At 37.2% G+C, this 21,590-nt stretch overlaps 1 long non-coding RNA gene and 2 pseudogenes across 1 annotated transcript; 2 read left to right on the top strand and 1 right to left on the bottom strand.

The window, feature by feature from the left end:
- The window catches only part of LOC148689269 (uncharacterized), a 47,938-nt pseudogene extending 33,038 nt beyond the window's left edge, over positions 1–14,900 (top strand).
- Positions 10,922–12,995, top strand: LOC137749213 (uncharacterized). The gene is made up of 3 exons (XR_015958612.1): positions 10,922–11,776; positions 12,403–12,686; positions 12,777–12,995. It is a non-coding gene; the product is annotated as an uncharacterized LOC137749213 (long non-coding RNA).
- Positions 14,901–18,203: 3,303 nt separating the features above from the next.
- Positions 18,204–19,597, bottom strand: LOC148689271 (uncharacterized; annotated as a pseudogene).
- Positions 19,598–21,590: the final 1,993 nt, after the last annotated feature.

Consider the following 21,590-nt stretch of genomic DNA (forward strand, 5'->3'; position numbering starts at 1 on the left):
AGCTAGTCATTGGATTTGAATTTTTTTTGGGTTATAAATAGGGTGGATATTGGGCTATAATTCACACACCTTTAAATTCAATCTATTTCAATTCAAGTTTGGAATGAATTCCAACTTTAGATTCTCTTCGAATTCCAATTGGGGGTCCTCATCCAATTCCAAATTGGAAGAAAAATTGGTGCAGATAAGACGAGAAGATGAGGAGTCTAATGAAGAACATGAAGCATGATGCAACACACAATATATGACAACAATGGCTGTGGCCATGGTGTGTCAGCCAACTGAGGAACAACCTCAATGGGGTGGCTCTGTTTTTGGTTGCTCTTACAAACCACGAAACAAAGTGATGACGCATGCCAATATGATAAACAACCACTTCAACCCCAACTCGGTGTACACAAAAAAGGATTTCAAACGTAACTTTCGGATAAGGCGTCATGTCTTCGAGCGTTTACTTAGTGATGCCTAGCAGGTCAATCCATACTTTCGACAGAAGCGGGACAGTGCAGGCTGCCCTGGTTTCTCACCTAATCAGAAGGTTACTATTGCAATCCGAATGATGGCCTATGGCTCCCTAACTGATTCGATGGATGAAACCCATGGTATGTCTGAGTCTACATGCCTTGATACTTTTATTGAATTCTGTGACACAATTGTTCAACTTTACAAAGACGAGTACCTTCGCAAGTCAAATCAAGAAGATCTGGATTGGCTCATTCGCAAAGATGAAAACCGTGGGTTTCCGAGCATGATAGGGTCATTAGACTGCATGCATTGGCATTGGAAGAATTGTCCCACCGAATGGCAATGAGGCTTTAGCGAAAGGTCGAGAAAGCCAACTATTGTGTTAGAGGCGGTTGCCTCGTATGACACATGGATCTGGCATGCTTTCTTTGGAGTCCCTGGATCCCAAAATGACATTTCAGTTCTTAGGCATTCACCCCTCTTCAATAACCTGACGGAAGGTAAATCACCTCAACTTGACTACTACATCAATTATTGTCAATACAATATGGGGTATTACTTGGCAGATGACATCTACCCAAAGTGGGCGACACTTATCCAAGCAATTCCAAACCCTAAAAATGACGTCGAAAAGTGTTTTACCTTACACCAAGAGGCATACCAGAAAGATATTGAGAGAGCTTTTGGTGTTCTACAAGTATGGTGGAAGATCATCAAGGAACTGGCAAGAGGGTGGAGTTGAGAAAATTTGGACTCCATCATAATGTCCTGCATCATATTACACAACGTGATTGTGGAGGATGAGCGAGATGAGTATATTGATGAAGAGTCTGATGACGACCAAGAGGATCCAAATAGATCAAGAAGGGCTCTTGCAAAAATATATGATGGGCCTAATTTGCCCTTTAATCCAAGAATTGGTAGTATCTCTATAAATGAGTACATGAGGCTATAGGATGATACATTCCCGTGCCACAAACAAGTACCTACAACAGGATCTTGTTGCACATCTTTGGGCCAAAAGAAGCATGGAGTAAGCGTTTAAGTTTTATGTTGTTAAATGTTTTTAAAAATGTTATTTAAGTTTCATGTTGTTAAATGTTTTTTTTTTATGTTGGTTAATGTTATTTAATGTTGTTTCATGTTACTTAATTTAATTTAATGTTGTTTAATGTCTTACAAAGTTATAGGAAAAAAAATATAATTTTAAAAAACAAAATTTAAAAATTTTGTAAAAAAAAAAAAAAAAAAAGAAAAAAAACTGTAAAAAAATAAAATAAAAAATAACAGCTAGCTGACGTTAGCTAGCCGTTGTGTTTGAAATTGTGGCCTACCATTCCTGTTGGTTATAACCGACACTAAACCCTACAATGCTGTCAGATATAACCAACATAAATAATGAAACACAACGACACTAAACCCTACAATGCTGTCGGATATAACCAACATAAATAATGAAATTGTGGCCTACCATTCCTGTTGGCCCTTTAGCCCTTTTTTGTCCCGTGGGGTCCACGAGCCCTTTGGCCTAACCCTCGGTTGGAGACAATTTTAGGTTATTTTTGGCCCTCTTGCCCTCTGGACCCTTCGGTTGAAGATGACCTAACACCAACCACCATATATAGGATAAAAAGGGGTTTGGGCCCCACTAGTCTCTCCATCCTATCTAGGAAATTACCTCTTTTTTTTTTTTCCTAAATAAATAAAATAGTTTTAAACGATGAAAGCATAATGATACCTCTAATTTAGGGTTAAAATACAATAGGTATAATATACCAAAATATGATTCTCTCCCCTCCTATTCTCATCCACTTCCCTCCCCTCCTCTCACACCTTACTTTTCATCTTATTGTCTCTATAAAGAAAAAAAATTAATATAATATGTTGACGTGACTTATTCGTAACTGTTTAAGTAGGAGGGGAGGGAAGAGGAGAGATATTAGGAGGGGAGAGAATCCTCCTCCTAATATACCTACGTTACAGGGTAAGCACAAAAAACCCAAATTTTGCCTACTCTATAGGTAGAAAATAAAATTTGTAATAGAGGGAGGTAAATTACGTTGACAAACACAAAAACAACTTGTGACAGAAGTAGATTAAAAAAAATGATACAAGCACATAAATACATTTAATCTAAGACATAAATGAAACCCAATAAAAATTCAAAGATATGGTAGATGTAGATTAAAATATCACGTGTCACGGGCAGATAAACAAATGCTTAATTAGAGGAAACCTCTTATAAAAGAAATACCATGTTGGTTTTAGAAAATCTTCCATGTTTATCAAATCAATATATAAAGTGTTGGAATTTTTATTGAGTATTTCAAAATACAACTCCTCTTTGATCATGTTAATATCATTCTTAATGATTTCTTTTAATCTTAATTGCAGTTTTGTCTGCAAACCAAAACTGACGCATTAAAGGGGTTATAATGTTGGGGTTTTATCCACATTTTGTCCTTGAAGTTGCCATCTTGATTAACCCATTATTGGGCAATTATATAGTAACACTCTCCTCATTTAATTAGTAATTATATGTCTAATATTTAACACCCATTGTCCTATATAAACTTCCCTTTACGTTGTGGCAAATTGGAGCACACCACTTTTATGTTTTCATCTATTTCTCTTTCTCTCCAATTCTCCTTTCTCGTCTATGGATCCCTCATTCTTTCAATTGTTGATGTGTTATTCAATTGTTTTGTACCAATGGAAGAATCGAGTTGTTCACTCAATCCAAGTATTGCGAGTGTACACTTATAAGAATCATAGGTTGTTGTATCTTGAAGAGTAGGGTGTCATAACCTGTTACACTGAGACATTGTCTTAGAGGGGCGAAATCTACTCTTAAGGATAGTGAACTTACACTCCTTAACCTAAAATATTGTTCTAATCAAGGATCGACAAAGAGTGTTCTCTACCTATCAAAGATAAGTATTTTATCTTATTTTGTTCATTTTATGTAATTGATTGTGACAATGAAAATGATCATATACTAATATTTATCTAATGTGATTTATTGTAGGAGAAGTAGCATCCACATCGTCAATATTTTTCAGCATTCTTAAGAGTAGATTTTTTTGGTTGCTACTTCCACCATTCGTCAATCACATATTCATGGTGGTCAGCTTTCGATGTTCGTAGAAGAAGGTGAAACTGTAACTGATCATGTAAATGATCTCGTAACATAAGGCACTGGGAATTGTTATGGACCAAAGAAAGGGGTTGAGCATTTCCTCTAATCCTTTCAAGAGGAAAGGATATAACTCTTGGCGAAAATGCGAGTTTATGGGGGTACCTTTTCTCACACACACTTCAAAAAATTATGATAGAAAGGAAAGTAACTTTGACAAGTAAGATCCATCTTGTTACCTTATTCTCTTTGAATTTTACTGATGGCTATGTCACATTGGTTAGCAATATATAATTCGATTAATTTATGTTTTATCATCCGTTGGTCTTTATATTAACTTTTTGGTTGCCGCTATATTGTCTTGCCTTCAGTATACCAATGTAATTTAGTTGGACCGTTTCTTGTAGAGATTTGAATAAGGAATGTTTTTGGCATCAGTTTTGATCCAAGTGATATTAGCATGCAATTTAATTCAGTTTTAATTTTTATGTAGTTTTCAATAACAATGGTTATATTTGTCTAAATTGTCCAACCTACTAGATTACATTCCAATCTTAAACGTGTTTAAGGTTATCAGATAATTGCATATCTTTTTTATAATATTCTAATTTGTGGAGTTTTCTTCTGCACTGTAATTGTGAGTTATATAACTTGAATGACATCCCAGATTTTGTTAGTTATCTCGAAGAGTCTCCTAGCTCTTACTCAGACGACTCAGGAGTACAAGATTATATTACTTAATTTTATTATTGATTATTTCAGTTAATTACTTCTCTCAAATTCAACTTCAGTCATATGAAGAACTGCAAATAAATGAACGAATATTTTTGTTTTTCCTGTTGTGAGAGCAAGTGATTCTTATTGTGCATGAGTTGAGCTCTCTCAAAAGACTAACAACTATGTCAGCATGGAAAGTTTTTATTCAAATGAGAGTTGAAGAAACAAATAAGACAAACTGGTAGCAAGGGTGACGCTATTAGCTTGCCGTCGGCTATATGGAGAGTTCCAAAGGGGTTGAAGTCCATTTCCATGGAGTTTACAAATAAGTGACACATTATTTTAATTAGTTATCGATTTATTCCTTTTATAATTTAAAATTATTAGTAATTTATTATGTGAGAATAAGCATAGTCAATTTATTAGTAATCTATTATAATATCAGTCATGTACCTCACAATCTTGCCGTGCTTATGCTGAAAAGCAGTGATGTGCTAAAGACAACCTCGTGATATGAGCTTGCAGTCTAAAGTTTGTAAGTCCCACATTTGCTTGAAATTTCCCTTAATTTATGGGGGTTCATGGTGCTAGTTTTCGCATAACTTGTTGTCTTTTCTTGTGTGGTACACTTCTTAATCAAATAGCTCAAATTGGAAAACATATGCATTATAAAGTTAATACACACACATACAGTCTTGAGTTGTTTCCTTAATTAGTTATGAAAGACATATTATTCACTCCAAATTCTAATGGACTATTATTTGTCAATTATATATCTGACTTGTCTGCAATATCTATAGAGTCGTATTGTGTTTGTCTTCAATAGTGAAGCTGCAACAATAAGTGTGGTCTTACGAACGGTGGTGTGGTGCTTGTGATGACCAACACCTCAAGGAAGCCTCATTTAATGAATCAAGCCACCGTATTTGACCTTCATTGCGTAAAGTTTTGCCCTGCATATTAGTTTAGAAAAGACTGGGATAAAAATTACTACACTATATGTGGAAGTAGGTACAATACATATGACAATAAATCAGGTATGATTTTTTATCTACCTCACCGGTAGAACTATGTTAGTGCTAATTTTTCAGGTCTTATACACCTTTCCAAATTGTGGGGGTGGAGAGCCCTTGTATGGAAAAGTCTTTTTGCAGGTGTTGACATGCATGGAAATGTGGGGTAAAGCTAAGAGGGTGCTTAGACAACAACAATATATAGCCGTGATTTCATATGTGATGAAACATCTAATTGAAGGACACTAAAAATCACATGGACAGCTGCATATACATCATGAGTTCATACATATATATATGTGAACATCTATCTGGAAGAAAGTGCATAAATTCATCGTATACATTCTTACATTAGTTTGTCTAACTCGTTATATATTTGAGATCTTGAGAAGATTCGCTCAGAAGTGTCATGTACTGTTGAAGAAGTCATGTAATAAGTATTAAATTTTTGAGTAAATAACACAAAAATACCTCAACTATAAGCCGAACCACAATCTTATATCTCAAGTTTTAAAAATAACAATGCCATACTTTATTTTACAAATTTATTGCAATGTTAAACCTCCATCAGTTTGTCTGTCAATTTTTTCTGTTAAATGCTAACGTGACTTGAGACGGAACGCCCTTCTCCCACCCAATTGAATAAAATATTAATAAATTAAAAAATAAAATCATATATAACTTTTTATTTAAAAAATATAGAACCCACCCCTACACCTGTCTCTCTCCCCCTCTCTCGCAAGAGTGTCCACTACTCTCTTTTTTTTTCCCAGAAAAAAAAATTAAAGTTTGAAAGAAAAAAACCCAGATTTGTGTTTGGCAGGAGACCGACCTTCCATTCACGACCTCCATTCATGCGCTCAATCTTCAAACCCAGATTCCGCCATCCCTTCCTCGGTGGGTCCCGTCGGGCTTGGGGACGGGGTCAAATTTGGGGATCTGGAAGGAGATGAGGTAGGAGGCCGGGATCCGGGGGTCGAGGTAGAGGTAGAAGATGCCGCTGGCGAGGTCGACGAGAATGATGACGATGAGGAGGAAGGCGCAAAAGACACGGCAGCAGCTGCTCCTCCGGCTGTGCTTTGGGGGGAAGGAATGGGGGAGATTGGGTTTCCGTGGTGGTGGTCCGGGTACGGATCGGCCCAGTTGATGTAGGTCTCGGTATTCCGGCGGTTTCTGGAGCACTGGAATTGGATTGATTCTCGGGTACTGAAATTAATCGTACGGAGTAGGAAGTAGGTGCCTGAACATTTTGAAAAACAATAGACTAGATTTTTTTGGATTTTAAATTGTGATGAATTTTTGAATTGCCAATTTGAATTTCTGGGAAAAAGATGAAATGGGTAGTGAAATTTGGCGGATGAAGGTGAAGAATGGAGGAAGGAAGGAAAGTTGAATTTCTGGGAAAAAGATGAAATGGGTAGTGAAATTTGGCGGATGAAGGTGAAGAATGGAGGAAGGAAGGAAAGCGAAGGAAAGGGAAGGACGAAGACAGAAGAGATGAGAGAGAGAAAATTGTTAGGGCGGGTCCCATTTTTATATAACATTTAAATAATTGTGGTAATAAAAATTATCATATACTAATATTTATCTAACTTGATTTATTGTAATACAAGTAACATCCACATCGTCAATATTTTCCAACATAAAGATGATAAAAAGAAGAATATCTCAAAGAAAGCAAACAGTGGCAGAAATGAAATGAAACAGAGCAGCTCAAGTTTTTCATGAAGAGACTTTCTAATATTTCCTTTTGGATTATTGTTCCCCACATGTGGCAATAGCGCATCAACAGTACAATTCATCTCTGCCGTACATGTGGCAATAGATGGAAATAGATTAGAGTTTAAATCAAAATTCAATTTACCAAACGGGTTACTGGACAAACAAGCAGAGTATTAACTTTAACAACCGTTACTACATTTTCCTTTACTTTCCTTTAGCCCGGCCGTTTGCTCCTTATTCGTATACATCGCCATCTATGTATGTGGTATGTTGTGATTTTGTTTTCGTATTTCTTGATAGTTTTGTGGAAAGCTCTTTTTTCCCTTTTTATTTTTGTTCTTTCATTATCAATTGGAAAAGAAGTTTATGTGTTCTGCTTACAACCCGTTGTAATTTTGGAGTGAGTCCAAGAAAACTGAAGGCTAAATAAGCCTAAAATCTTGGATTGTGGGTTGTTTTGACATTTTAACTTCATTAGAGAGGCTTTTGTTGAATTCAATTAGTACATGTATGATTACTGTTACATTTTTATTATTTGTATGCAATAAATAAAGAAGAAATATATAAATATATGAAAGAAATGACGAATGAAGAAGAGCGAAGAAAGGGTCTTGAATAAGCTCATATTCTGAATTAACTAAATACGGTAGAAATTGAAAATTAGAAACCCCTGTTTATCCATTAATAATTTAATATTAGCACAATGCCACTTATTTCCATGCAACTTTCACATCCTAATCCTATACGTTGTTTATAAAATAGCAGCACAAGGGAGGAGGGTACGTAGATCCTTTCTCCTCGCCATGCTAGGAGTTCTACGGTTGAAGCGTGCGACTGGAGATTTGAGTTTCCATTTGTCGCAGACCACAACACCTTTTTTTTTTTTTTTTTTTTTTTCAAACAATAAATTTTTGTTAGATTAGCTATTTGAACTCATGACGTCATGCAATGTCTCAATACATTTCCACTACTGTTGTAAAGAACCACTTGCCAAACCACAACACTTGTGTGATATTGATTGTTGATTTATTTGCTTATGCACACTACAAGACAAAAGATCATTTACCATGGGCACTATGCCTGTTAGAAATATTGACTAGGTAAAAAAACCTCAGTTTTTATCACAGACGATGCTCGTTGTCAAATGCGATATAACCATTAATTGTGTCTGAGATAAATTAGGATCTAACACCACATGCTATGCCGTTGTGAATTACTAATTGAACACAACCAATGCCCGTTATATTTTTTTTCACAAATAAAAAAACAATTTAAGAAATATATATATATATAAATATTTATAACAAAATAAACAAAAATATTGCACATTTACCACAATATGATATTTACATGAAAAATTACAGATTGAAATATTCCAAGCTGTACACTTTAACAACAAAACCACTGAATTATATACCAAACCATCAACAAAGTACCAAATATGTCACATCCCGGCCCGGGCCCCCACTACATCCCAGGTCCAACTCCACCGTGGCACGATATTGTCCACTTCAGGCCCCGATTACGCCCTCACGGTTTTGGTTCTGGAAACTCACACGAGAACTTCCCAATGGGTCACCCATCATGGGAGTGACCTCGCACGCTACTCGCTTAATTTCGGAGTTCCCATGGAACCCGAAGCCAGTGAGCTCCCAAAAGGCCTCGCGCTAGATAAAGATGGGAATATACATATATGGCTTACAGGATCCACTCCCCTAGGCGATGTGGGATGTTACAATCCACCCCCTTAGGGGCCCGACGTCCTCGTTGGCATACACGCGGCCAGGGTTAGGCTCATCCCGGGCTCGCTCCACTACTGAAGCACGATATTGTCAGCTTTGGGCCCTGACTATGCCCTCACGGTTTTGTTTCTGGAAACTCACATGGGAACTTCCCAGTGGGTCACCCATCATAGGAGTGCTCTCTCGCGCTACTAGCTTAACTTCGGAGTTCCTATGGAACACGAAGCCAGTGAGCTCCCAAAAGACATCCCGCTAGGTAGAGATGAGAATACACATATATGGCTTACATGATCCACTCCCCTGGGCGATGTGGGATGTTACAAAATAGACCCCTAATAACAAGGACATTGTCACTTGAAGACTTCACATTTCGTTGAGCACCTCCAAACAAAGGACTTTGAGAGTAAAATACTTTTACCTGATAGACATAAGCATATGACACCAAAAAAACGTAACAGTAATCATACAGGTATACACAATGCAAAAAAACATGAGCCTAAAAAATTATTGCGTCTCTCTATCTGCATAGACATAAGCATATGGTGCCAAAAAAAAACCAATAAAGACTTAAATAGATATACATAGTGCAAAATCAACAGATACAAACAGATGCACTTTCATTCGTATGTAATCAATATGATAATTAGGAAAATATCAGGTACAATAAGACTCGTGCTCCCACATCAGCGCCAACAAGAGAAACTAAAAGAAAACTGACAAATAACCTTTACCTGATAGATTCTGAGCTCATAGCAAACACCTGAGACGCGCATAAAATGTTAAAAAAAAAAAAAAAAAAAAAGGCTTTGAACAATGTATGCAAACAGGGTGAAGAAAGTGGTGTTGGGGGAGCGACATTTTGAAGAGAGAAATGAGGTTGTCAAAAGAGAAATGAGTAGTTTGGAATCGGAGAAATCGACCGTGGAAGCGAATGGGTAAGACCACAAGCTAGTTTGTGGTCATTATTAAAAAAATTTATTTACAACAGACTTCAAATGTTTGAGTTCTACGTCTCCACAAGTTCTATCTTTTATGGATAAGAACTCATGATGACGAGATGAAATTTTTTGCGTTCATTTTGTATGTGGTCTCTTTGTGAATTTTATCATTAATTGACACATGTTAATTAACTTAACCCTCTTAACTTTATTGTTATAAATTTAACACATGTCAATCAATGATAGAGCCACATAAAGGCCATACACAAAATGAGTACATAAGATTTGATCGTCACGATGATGGTCAATAATTTGAATTAATGACTAATTTAGTTGATGTAACATTGTAATATGTGGATTAGCATGATAGTTAACATGTCAATTTGTAGTAATATTGCGCACATTAAAAAAAAAAAAAAACCAAAATGCAAATATATTTGAATATTAAGAATGAAATTAGAATTAATTTTCCGAAAGCATTTGAGTCTTGAGTCTTTGAGTTGACCAATTAGATTTGGACAAAAAAACAAAAGCAAAATCCAAAAAAAAAAAAAAAAATCAAAATTTTAAATTGTGTGCAAAAATGCAAATAAAAATTTAATACAAAAATGGCTGCACTTTCAATTTTCTCTCTCATATTTGGCAAGTCTGAATCAAAAGACAATCGAGCCACGCTCCTTTCAACGCAAGTGGAAAAGACACACGACCACTTCAAACATCACACGTCGAGGTAGATCGAATGATTCTAAGTGGAATTAGCCACTTTCGGAAACCGTTAGGTAGTTTTTCAGTGAACCCAGTTGTCTGCATCTTTTTTAGTACTTTCTGAAAATAAATATAGGGGTGTGCTATCCACACACCCTTTTTTACTTTTCTCACATTATTTACTAATTTATATCATTTGATCTTCTTCAATTCATCCGATTCGACGACCGAAAATTAAAAAGGTGTGAGATAAGTAAAAAAAAGTGTATGGATATTACACCCCTAAATATATTTGTACCCAAAAAAGCATGGAACGTGGAGAGAATCTAGAAAATGTTGAAAACACATAAAAATTAATATAATTAAAAAAATGATCATGTCGTTGGCGAGTCTCGTTCTCTCAATAACTTGGTATAAGCGACGATGATCATCTGGTGAAGAATTTATTATTAAAATTCGAGATTAAAAAATTTAAAATTTTTTTATTAAAGTTTTTGTTTTTAAGATTGTCATAATTCTTTATTTTGATCATGAGATTGTCCATCGTCAATTATTTTAATCATTCTGTGAAAAATCTCGCTTAATTGAAAGACCAAAATGACTGACGATGGACAATCTCAAACTACTCGTATTAATTTTAAATCTATGTTAATCTCAAAAGCCAATTTAGCTAAAAAACTTAAATGAATATTTCTACCCTTTATATCAAATACAAAAATAAATAATCATGTATTTGTTGGTCATCGAATGACCGAAAGAATATATATCTTTTATCTCACATTTCCTCAGAAACCCAGGAAAAAAAGTAATAATTAAATGTGGGAAAAAATCATTGGAGCAAAAGCCATGGAAAAAGAAGAGAGTGGGGGCATAATATTAGAATAAATGTGAAAACCACAAGTTGACAAATTTAAAGTCACTGTTGTTCTTGAACAAGTCATTTGTTTTTTAGGTCGAAAACAAGTCATTTGTTCTTGTTGGTTTTTGAGTTCTCTGAGTGTGGGGAAATTAAAAAGGAAAGATATCTCTGTGTTTGGGATGTGGGAAATTGAAAAGGAAACATCTTTCTCTGATTTTCTCATCAGATTCTAGTCCAGCAGCAGATCTGATTTAATCTGTGTCTTGTCTTGTCTCTGGAGACGGTAATCTCAGTTTTTTCTTTTCTTTTTCTGATTGTTTAATGTTAGTCCAGAGCATAAGTACCTACTTTTGTTGCTGCTGTTTTGTATCGCGGCTGCGAATTTTGATGGAGTTGGGTTGGTTTCTGGGTCGGTGGAAATTGGTGAATTTGTAGGAATATCCTGATAAAGCTCCGCGGGAGGTTATTAACCATATGAGGTAATTTTCAATTCTCAATTTTCCATTTTAATTTTCAATTTTTCAGTTTACTCTGCAGATTAATTTGTAATTTAGTTATCTGTAATCTGTTTCTTTTATAAATTTGTTTGTATATTTGACTGTATATATAATTATATATGTGTGTGTATACATAATTTTATAGCTCTGGTTCTGCTGTTTTTGAATCTAGGCTTAGATTTTGGACTGTGTTTATTTCTTAATATATAAGATGAACAGTCCTAATTCGAATTTTGAATGGTAACTTGGAGTTGCTTATAGCTTAAGATAGTAATTTCTTTCCTTTCGAGAAAATTCAGCCGCGGTTTTTTGACCGGAATCTTGGATGGATCATCCACAGGAAAGGAACATTCGGTTGAAATGTGCTAATGTGGAGCTAGGATTGATGATAATCTCTAACAAATGAAAGGCAGTTTTGAAATTATGTGTTAAAAGCTAGGCAGTGTCGCGGGTTCTTGCTGATTTACTCTATCTTCTGAGTACAGATTTCTGCTTTCTTAGTTAATTAGTTTTCTGGTGTGAAATACGACTGAAAATTTCAGAACTAGTGAGCTGTGTCGGGTTTTAGTGTGCAGTCTGATGATGTTGTTCTACTATTGTTTTGACAGTACTGAGGCTAAGTTGAATTCTCACTATATTTAAGTTGAATTTTGCTAATGCTTTTCGGGTTAATTGCGGGAAGATGTACTTCCCGGGATATTGTTCCATACGGAATCTAAGCAGCAATGTTGGCCATGGGAGCTGGTCCCTACTCCACGAGAACACAAACTCGAAGAATGGGCAACAATGCGAAGTGTTCTTGACAAGGCCAGTTATTGATGGATTTCACGGATGCGATAATGAGCAACTGAGGCAAACTATTCTGAAGCATGAGTCAATTTTCAGGCATCAGGTGTATATTCTAGAACCTATATCTGTTGAGTTCTAGAGTGTAGTAATGGTCATAGATTTTATCATAAAAAGATTGAATTACAATTTTCAGGCATCCTCATATGCATGTTAGTCGGTATGTCTACAAAAAGGGAGGGGCGGGTGAAACAGGTTTTTCTGAAATGTCTTAATGTCTGTAGAATTCATTATTAGAGAAGAAACTCTCTTACCTTATTTTGGAGTTGGATAACATGACTATGTAGAAATTTTTCCTCCGTCGTTTACTTTACTGCAAATAAAGCTCAAGAGTAGAACGCAAAGGGTTGCAGTTCTCGTCATTTTGGACTAATAGATTGATATGCGTTAATTCAGAGCAAACAAGAAGTTCTTCTGGTGGAAGTTTTAGTATTCAAGATTTTAATAAGCCATGTGAATCATCAGAAAACGAAGCTAGGATATCATGTGATCCTCCACCTAAGCTTTTCACTTCTGATCTGAATACAACGGAGAAACGAATCAAGAGGACACTTTTTGGTATAGAAATCTCTGAAAGAGATATAAGTTCATCTGCTATGGCTTCGCAGCCTGATGCAGCAATTTCCGAGTCATCTCCTAATTGGACAGTACCTCCAAGTAGCTTGAGCCGAAACTTGACATCAATTCAAGTCAGCACATCTGTTAATACCTCCACACAATCTGATAGGGGTTCAGTCATGATGCCACAAAGCCATGAAGTAACCAGGGAAAGATTGCTTCTAGACTGTAATTCAATACCGTCAACTCCTAGTCTGAAGGACAAAGTGTCACACCAATGCGGTTTTTTTTTTCCGCGCTAAGTTGGAGGCCAATGAATTATAGGTTGTCACCCCTCAATAAGGCTTGCTTGCCAAGGGAACCATTCAAGTTCAGGTCATCGGGTGGATGTCAAACCTGCAATTGATGTGAATGTTGTTCCTCCTAATAAATATCTGCATCGAGTAGCTTGTGAAGAAAATATAATCTCTCTCAATGGACTGAGGAACCAAGGAAGATTGCATTGGCTTGAAGCGGTGCCACTTCGCAATGGCAAATTTTTCAAAGAAATTGAAAGCGGATGCATGTGTAGAGAGCAACTGAAAGCAGACGGTCCGGTTCAAGAAAAGGGATTCTCAAATGAGATTTCTGGTTCAAGACAACAAATAGATTTAAATAGATGTTTAACTGAAGAAGAAACTGAAACGACTGCCGCTTCCCCAATTATGAGAACAGGAACTGTGATAGATTTGGAGGCACCGGTGATAGTTGAAACAAATATATATGGGGAAGATTCCACTGAAAGAAGACGTAAGGAACCTCTTGACTCACCTTAAACGACTCCCTTCTTTGGTTTGCGGAATTAATTTCTTCACTTGATGGAAATTTTGACAACGGAAATGCAGCAGAGGTTAAGCCAAGTTCCTGTGACGAAGAGGCTTTTCCAGTTGACATGGATTATTTTGAGCACATGACATTAAATTTGTTGGAAACAAAAGAAGAGCAGCCATGCTATGTGCCTCCAAATTCAGACAGCCTCATAGAAGAAGCGACATTGTCAAAACGGCCACGAAGAGGCCAATCGAGGAGGGGGAGGCAACGGAAGGACTTCCAGAGAGATGTACTTCCTGGTCTTGCTTCTTTGTCAAAAAATGAGGTGACTGATGATCTTCAAATAATTGAAGGGTTGATTAGGGAATCTGGTGGGAGTTGGCAATCAAGTTTGTCAGAAAGAAATTCTGAGGAAACGTATGGACACTTCCGATCCGTCTACTAATGTGGCTGAAGTTAGCCAGCCCCAGATTGAGCTACCAAAATGCGAGGAAATGCAGGGACCTGAGGAGAGAAATTTAACCTGTTGGCGTAAGAGGACATGGCGTCCGTCTACTAATGTGGCTGAAGTTAGCCAGCCCCAGATTGAGCAACCAAAATGCGAGGAGCTGCTGGGACCTGTGGAGAGAAATTTAACCTGTTGGGGTAAGAGGACAAGGCGTCCACCACGGCAAAGATATCCAATTGATAATTCTCATGTTCCTCAAAAAATAAACATAGAGAGCGGTCATTTCCGTAGAGAAACTATTGAAATTCAGTTTAACATAACTGTTTGTATTTTTCATTGTATATTGGTATTACAAGAGAGGGCTCTTATAGAGAGACCGAGCTGAGTAAAAAACCCATTGAACAATTATAAAAAAACAGCAATAAGAAAGAGACCAAGAGATAAAAAGGCTAGCCCTAGTTGTAAGTTACAAGAAAGCTAGAGCTGAGATACTAAAAGACATAAACCCTAGAATTAAGGGACAGTTGGCAACAAAAAAATGATGGTTTAGTAGCAGCTGCAACTCTACCCGAGAATGAGGGCTAGAGTTGCAGTTGCAACTTGAACATTGATGAGTTGTGATGTGCCTTAAGCAACCTTCCAACATAGACCCAAGTAGACACTAGCATGCTCATACCTGGTTAGTTTCAATACTCCCCCTCAAGCTGGATCAAGTGGATTAATTGATCCAAGCTTGCTCAACAATCTTTGGAAATGAGCAGAGTTGAGAGCTTTTGTGAATAAGTCAGCAAGTTGATCGGAACTTCGAGTGTACACTGTGTTGATGACGTTGGATTGGACCTGAGCACGAATGTAATGACAATCAACCTCAATATGCTTTGTCCTCTCGTGAAAAACTAGGTTCGAAGCTATGTGCATGGCAGCTTGGTTGTCACAAAATACAAACATAGGTTTCATGTCGATGTAGCCAAGGTCAGCTAGGACACTCTTTAACTAGATTAATTCACAAGTCATGGATGCCATGGCTCTATACTCAGCCTCAGCACTTGATCGTGCAATCACCGTTTGTTTTTTACTCTTCTATGTCACAAGATTACCACCAACAAATGTACGGAAACCAGTTGTAGACTTACAATCGAGAGCATTACCTGCCCAGTCAGCATCTGTGTATGCCATAATGTGATTTGAGCCATGTTTATTCATGAACAAGTCTCTGCCAATTGACCCCTTCAAGTATTTAAGTATCCTTTTGACAATCTCCCAGTGAATCAATGTGGGAGAGTGCATAAATTGGCTGACAAGGCTTACTGAATAAGCAATGTTAGGTCGTGTAATTGTGAGGTAGATCAGCTTTCCTACCATACGTTGATAGACACTAGGGTTTGACAGTGGTTCACTTTGAGCATCTAATTGAAGTTTGCTCACAAAAGGGGTATGTCCTGGCTTGCAGTTTAACATGTGAGCTCCATCTAATAGATCAAGTAAATATCTTCTTTGATTTAGGAACAAACCCTTGGAGGATATGGCCATTTCAATGCCAAGAAAGTACTTTAAGATTCCCAAATCCTTAAGAGCAAATTGTTAATGAAGAAAGGATTTGAGGGCATTGATTTCTTCTATGTTGTCGCCTGTTATAATAAGGTCATTGATTTCTTCTATGTTGTCGCCTGTTATAATAAGGTCATCAACATATATAAGGACAATGAGCTTACCATTTGTACCATTACGAACAAACAATGACTAATCGGCATAACTCATCTTGAACCCTGCAGCTTCAAGAACTGAGCTTAACTTCGAGTACCAGGCTCGGGGAGATTGCTTGAGTCCATATATAGCTTTGTGAATTTTGCAAACTTTGTTAGTTTCATGCTCTTGTGGATATCTGGGAGGAAGCTTCATGTATACCTCTTCTTCAAGCTCACCATGGAGGAATGCATGTTTCACATCCATTTGAAATAGAGATCAATCATGATTAACTGCGACAGACAACAACACTCGTACCGTGCTCATTTTGGCTACAAGAGTAAATGTCTCCTTTTAGTCAATGCCATAAGTTTGTGTGAAACCACGGGCTACTAATCGAGCCTTGTCTCTTTCAATACTGCCATTTGAATGAAACTTTGTCTTGTATATCCATCTACTCCCTACTGCCATTTTTCCCTTTGGAAGATCAACCACACTCCATGTTTGGTTGTCATTCAGTGCTTTGAGCTCTTCTTTCATTGCTTCCTGCCATACTTAAAAGTGAGAAACTTCATTAAAGTTCCTTGGTTCAACATTAGTGGACAATTGATTGAGAAATGCTGCATAGGATGTGGACATTTTTTAATAGGTTAAAGCTTTGGAGATAGGATGTCTTGCATTATACGTAATGTACTCTTGCAACCTTAATGGAGGATGCTTGTCTCGAGTAGGATTTCTTCGTGGTGCCAAGACATGTTGTGGTGCAGTGACTGAGTTTTCTTGATCATGAGCTGTTTCTTCACCATCATGTTGCTCCGAGTGATGTTCGAGAGGAGCATTTTTAGGATTGCATTCATTTAGGTGTGTTGGGGTAAACAAAGGAAATATGTCTATAAGACTTTCCCCATGAGGTGCTTCACTGTAACCTTTGTGAAAAAATGGAGTATGCTCATCAAATCAAACATCTCTTGAGACTCTAATCTTTCCATTATGAGGATTGTAGTATTTATATCCGTTTTAATAGCTTAAGTATCCCATAAACACACTTTTGACAGCTCTAGGTTCGAGCTTATCTCAATGTGCAGCTTGAACATGTACATAACAGGTGCACCCAAAGGTTCTGAGGTGTGAGATGTCAATATTTTTTCCCTTCATTACTTCAACATGTGATTTTGAATTCAAAACACGAGTAGGTAATCTGTTGACGATGTAAGCTGCAGTGAGAATGGCCTGAGACTAAATCCTTTTGGGAACATGCATTTGAAACATAAGGGACCTTGTTTTCTCCAATAAGTCATGGTTTTTTTTCTCAGCTACACCATTTTGTTGTGGTGTACCAACACAGCTAGTTTGATGTAAAATCCCATGATTGCTCAAATAATTAAACATGTTATGGGATGTATACTCAATGCCATTGTCCGATTGTAAGATGTTTAACTTAGATGAGAATTGGTTTGTGATCAGTTTATGAAAGTCTTTGAAAGCATAAAAAAATTCACTCTTGAACTTTAAAAGATAAACCCAGGTGACTTGAGAGTAGTCAGCAATAAAAGTGACATAGTATTTATATCCATCAAATGAGTCTACACGAGAAGGATCCTAGATATCTGAGTGAACAACCTAAAACAGTTTACTAGTTCTAGACTTGGAAGAAACAAAAGGAAGTCTAGTTGCTTTTGACATTTGACATATATCACACTTATCTGGTGGTTTACAAAAATTAGGAAAAAGTTTGGTCATCACAGGTTTTGAGGGATGGGCCAGTCGAAGGTGCCAAAGTTAGTATTCTTGAAGGAGACTTAGGCTTGCAATAGGGTGTTTAACATGCTTGAACTTCTTTGAAAGATAATAGAGTCCATTTAAGAGAAACCCTTCACCAATCTTTTTCCGAGTAACTCGATCCTAAAATACAACATTGTGAGGAGAGAATATGGCAAGGGTCGAATCCACTAGGGGGTTCAGCTCCACCGCTGCCCATCGAATCAGGGACTGTGCCGCCCGCCAATGCGGTCACCTTCTCTGAAGCTGGGCCGTCCCAAGTAGCCCCACCGGACCCCTCTTTTTTTATTCCGCCAGACAATCTAAAGTGGTTGTGATTTTTCCTATGGACAAAAGCTGGAAAGGGAATGAAGGTACATACAAAGCTGTTGACTCGATCTCATCACTTAACAATTTAAGTTTTCCCTTTCCTAGAATAGATACTCCTTTCCTATTTGCTACAGACACATGTGTAGATTTAGGCATATTTTGAAACTTATCTAAGCAAGAAGACTTGTTTGTTATATGGTCGGTGGCACCTAAGTCCATAATCCAACAATCATGTATAATTTCATTAAGTGCAGTGGAGAGGGCAATGATAATACCTGAAACATTGTCTTGAGTTGTGGTCTCAGTCAAGAAACCTGGGAATTTTCTGAGCATGGCAGTAGGATTCTTAATGGTCACTTTCTCATCTTTAGTGGTGCCTCCTCTTCTTTGAAGAAAACTTGCAAATTCATTTATCAAATCTATTGGATTTGCTGTGAAGTTTGCAATTCCACCAATCGAAGAACTCGTTGAATGGAGAGCCTTTGGAGTGGTTCTTTTACCTTCTTTGATCATTTTTCCTTCCTTATCAAACCTTGGTTTTAACTCTGGGTGCATTTTTCTCTTTGATGCCCTTTCATGTTGCAGTAAGTACATTTCCAATCTGCCTTCTTTCCAGTAAATTTTTTTGCACCAGTGTGTTTATGATTGCTAGTGAAAGCCCTAGCCTCAGAGTTAGACTTAGGCTCAATGTGCATGACTTTTCTTCGAGTTTCCTCCCTTTGAACAACTTGAAAAACACTATTAAATGAGGGCATATCGGGCGCCATCAACAAATGACTTCGTAGATCTTCATATTCAGCTCTTAGACTTGCCAAGAGTTGAAACACTTTGTCTTCATTAGCTCTTTTAAGGAGTGTAGAGAAATCGGTTGTATGTGGTCGGTACATGTCGAGTTCATTCCACATGGACTTTATGCTTCCAAGGTGTTGCACGAAGGATTGGTCACCTTGCCTTAGCCCAACAAGGTCCTTCTTGAGTTGAAATATACAAGCAGCATTGTTTTGGCTACCATACATCTCTTTGATTGATTCCCACAAAATACGAGAGGACTATGAGTAGTTAAAGAACTCAGATAGCTTAGGTTCCATTGAATTAAGTATCCAGGACATAACAAGCTGATCATTTGCATGCCATGCACCATATGATGCAGAGGATGGTTGAGGTGTTTCAATGTTTCCATTGACATACCCTAGCTTCGATCTTCCACCTGGAGCAAGAGAAATGGCATATGACCAAGGTAGGTAATTGAACTTGTTTAGAAACACAGAGCACAGACGCTGATTTGGATTGATCTCACCATGAATTATACTGGGAAGTGGAGTGTTTGAAGAGCTTGTAGCTTCTTGGCTTGAAGCTTGATCTTCTACCATTACGGTGAATGAAGAACAGAAGAAACAAAGTTTTTTTTTTTGAATGAATCGAATTGCAGAGACAGGACCCTATGGTTCCTGCTCTGATATCATATTGAAATTCAGTTTAACAAAACTGTTTGTATTTTTCATTGTATATTGGTATTACAAGATAGGGCTCTTATAGAGAGACCGAGCAGGGTAAAAAATCCATTGAACAATTACAAAAAAATAGCAAGAAGAAAGAGACCAAGAGATAAAAAGGCTAGCCCTAGTTGCAAGTTACAAGAAAGCTAGAGCTGAGATACTAGAAGACATAAACCCCAGAATTAAGGGATAGCTGGTAACAAAAAATGACGGTTTAGTAGCAGCTGTAACTCTACCTAAGAATGAGGGCTAGAGTTACAGTTGCAACTTGAACATTGATGAGTTGTGATGTGCCTTGAGCAACCTTCCAACATAGACCTAAGTAGACATTTGCATGCTCATACCCGGTCAATTTCAATAGAAACAGAAGTGCATCGGAGTAAAGCTAACATGCATGGATCTTCCCCTCAGATTTTTTAAACTGTGGAGTTGTAATTGTACACAATCCTTAACTTTGTTTCCGGTATTCTGAATGAACTTGTATGATTAATCTTTTAATTATAGAAAATTTGAAATACAAAATAAAATTTTGGGTAAATATCAGTTTACTACCTTCAAGTTTCGTGGTTTTCAACATTTAATACATGAAGGTTTTTTCGTCTCAGAATCATACCTAAATATTAATTTTGGGACAGTCTCATACATTCGTTAATGTGGCTGTTAAGTCTTCCGTTAACTAATGACGTGGCACTCATGTGGACAATGACTAGACGCCACGTGTCATTAAGGGGGTCCACGTGGAAATTAAAAATTCAAAAAAAAAAAAAAAAAAAAAAACCCACCCGTCTTTTACCTCCCACAACCCCCTCCCTCCCTTATTTCCTCTGCCCGTACCCTCCCTTAAATGCCTAAGATTGTTTCCCAATTGAGAACTTTCTTGGTCTCTCTCAGAATCTTCTCTCTTTATCTCAACAAACAAAGTAAAAAGATATCAACCCTTAATCTTCTGCGAGCAAACACAACGTAGTAAAAATTTTTGATAATCAAACTTCAAAAAGCAGAGCAAGCATCCAGATTGCGGTATCGCTTCCTAATCTATTTCAATTGCAAGAAACGTTTGGAATTGTGACAATATTGGCCACGAACCAAAATTAAAACCCTCAAAATCCAATAATTTTATAGAAATTTTAAACAATTGAGAGAAGAAAAGCAAAAAGCCCTAAAATCCGAATCGACAGATCTGAGAGAAACCCTAACAAAGAAGACGAGATAAACACACAGGTGTAAAGCTATAAAGCACAACTGGAATAGAAGAAAAGTAAGATAGAAATAAGCATTAGGGAAGTAAACGTACGTACGTGAATGAGCATAGACGAGAGTGCAGTCGAACCAGAGCTCGACCTTGCACCTGTCATCTTCGCTCTCGTCTTTTATGAAGTCGAAGAAGCGTGGAGCCGAGAACTCATACGTATCGTTGATGATCATCCCCGTCGCCGTTGGAGTCGGCTCATTGGGTTCTTGGTCGGTCATTTCCTCGTTTTCAAAAACTTGTTGGTTGGGGGTTGCAGAGGAGAGAATGGAGGGTATGGGTTGCATAGGAAAGAAGGGAGGGAGGGGATTTGGGGGAAGATAGAAGACGGGTGTTTTTTTTTTTTTTTTTTTTTTTTTGAATTTTTAATTTCCATGTGGACCCCTTTAATGACATGTGGCGCTCAATCATTGTCTACATGAGCGCCACATCATCAGTTAACGAGAGACTTAACAGGCAGACTAACGGATGTATGAGACTGTTCCAAAATTAACACTTTAGGTATGACTCTGGGACGAAAAAAATTTCATGTACCAAATGTTGAAAACCACGAAACTTGGAAGTAGTAAACTAAGATTTACTCTAAAATGTTTATAGTGTAAGTAACAATTCTCTTTA

The sequence above is a fragment of the Pyrus communis genome, chromosome 17, assembly GCF_041283825.1.
Source record: "Pyrus communis isolate YQ-2024b chromosome 17, ASM4128382v1, whole genome shotgun sequence".
NCBI classification, from domain to species: Eukaryota; Viridiplantae; Streptophyta; class Magnoliopsida; order Rosales; family Rosaceae; genus Pyrus; species Pyrus communis.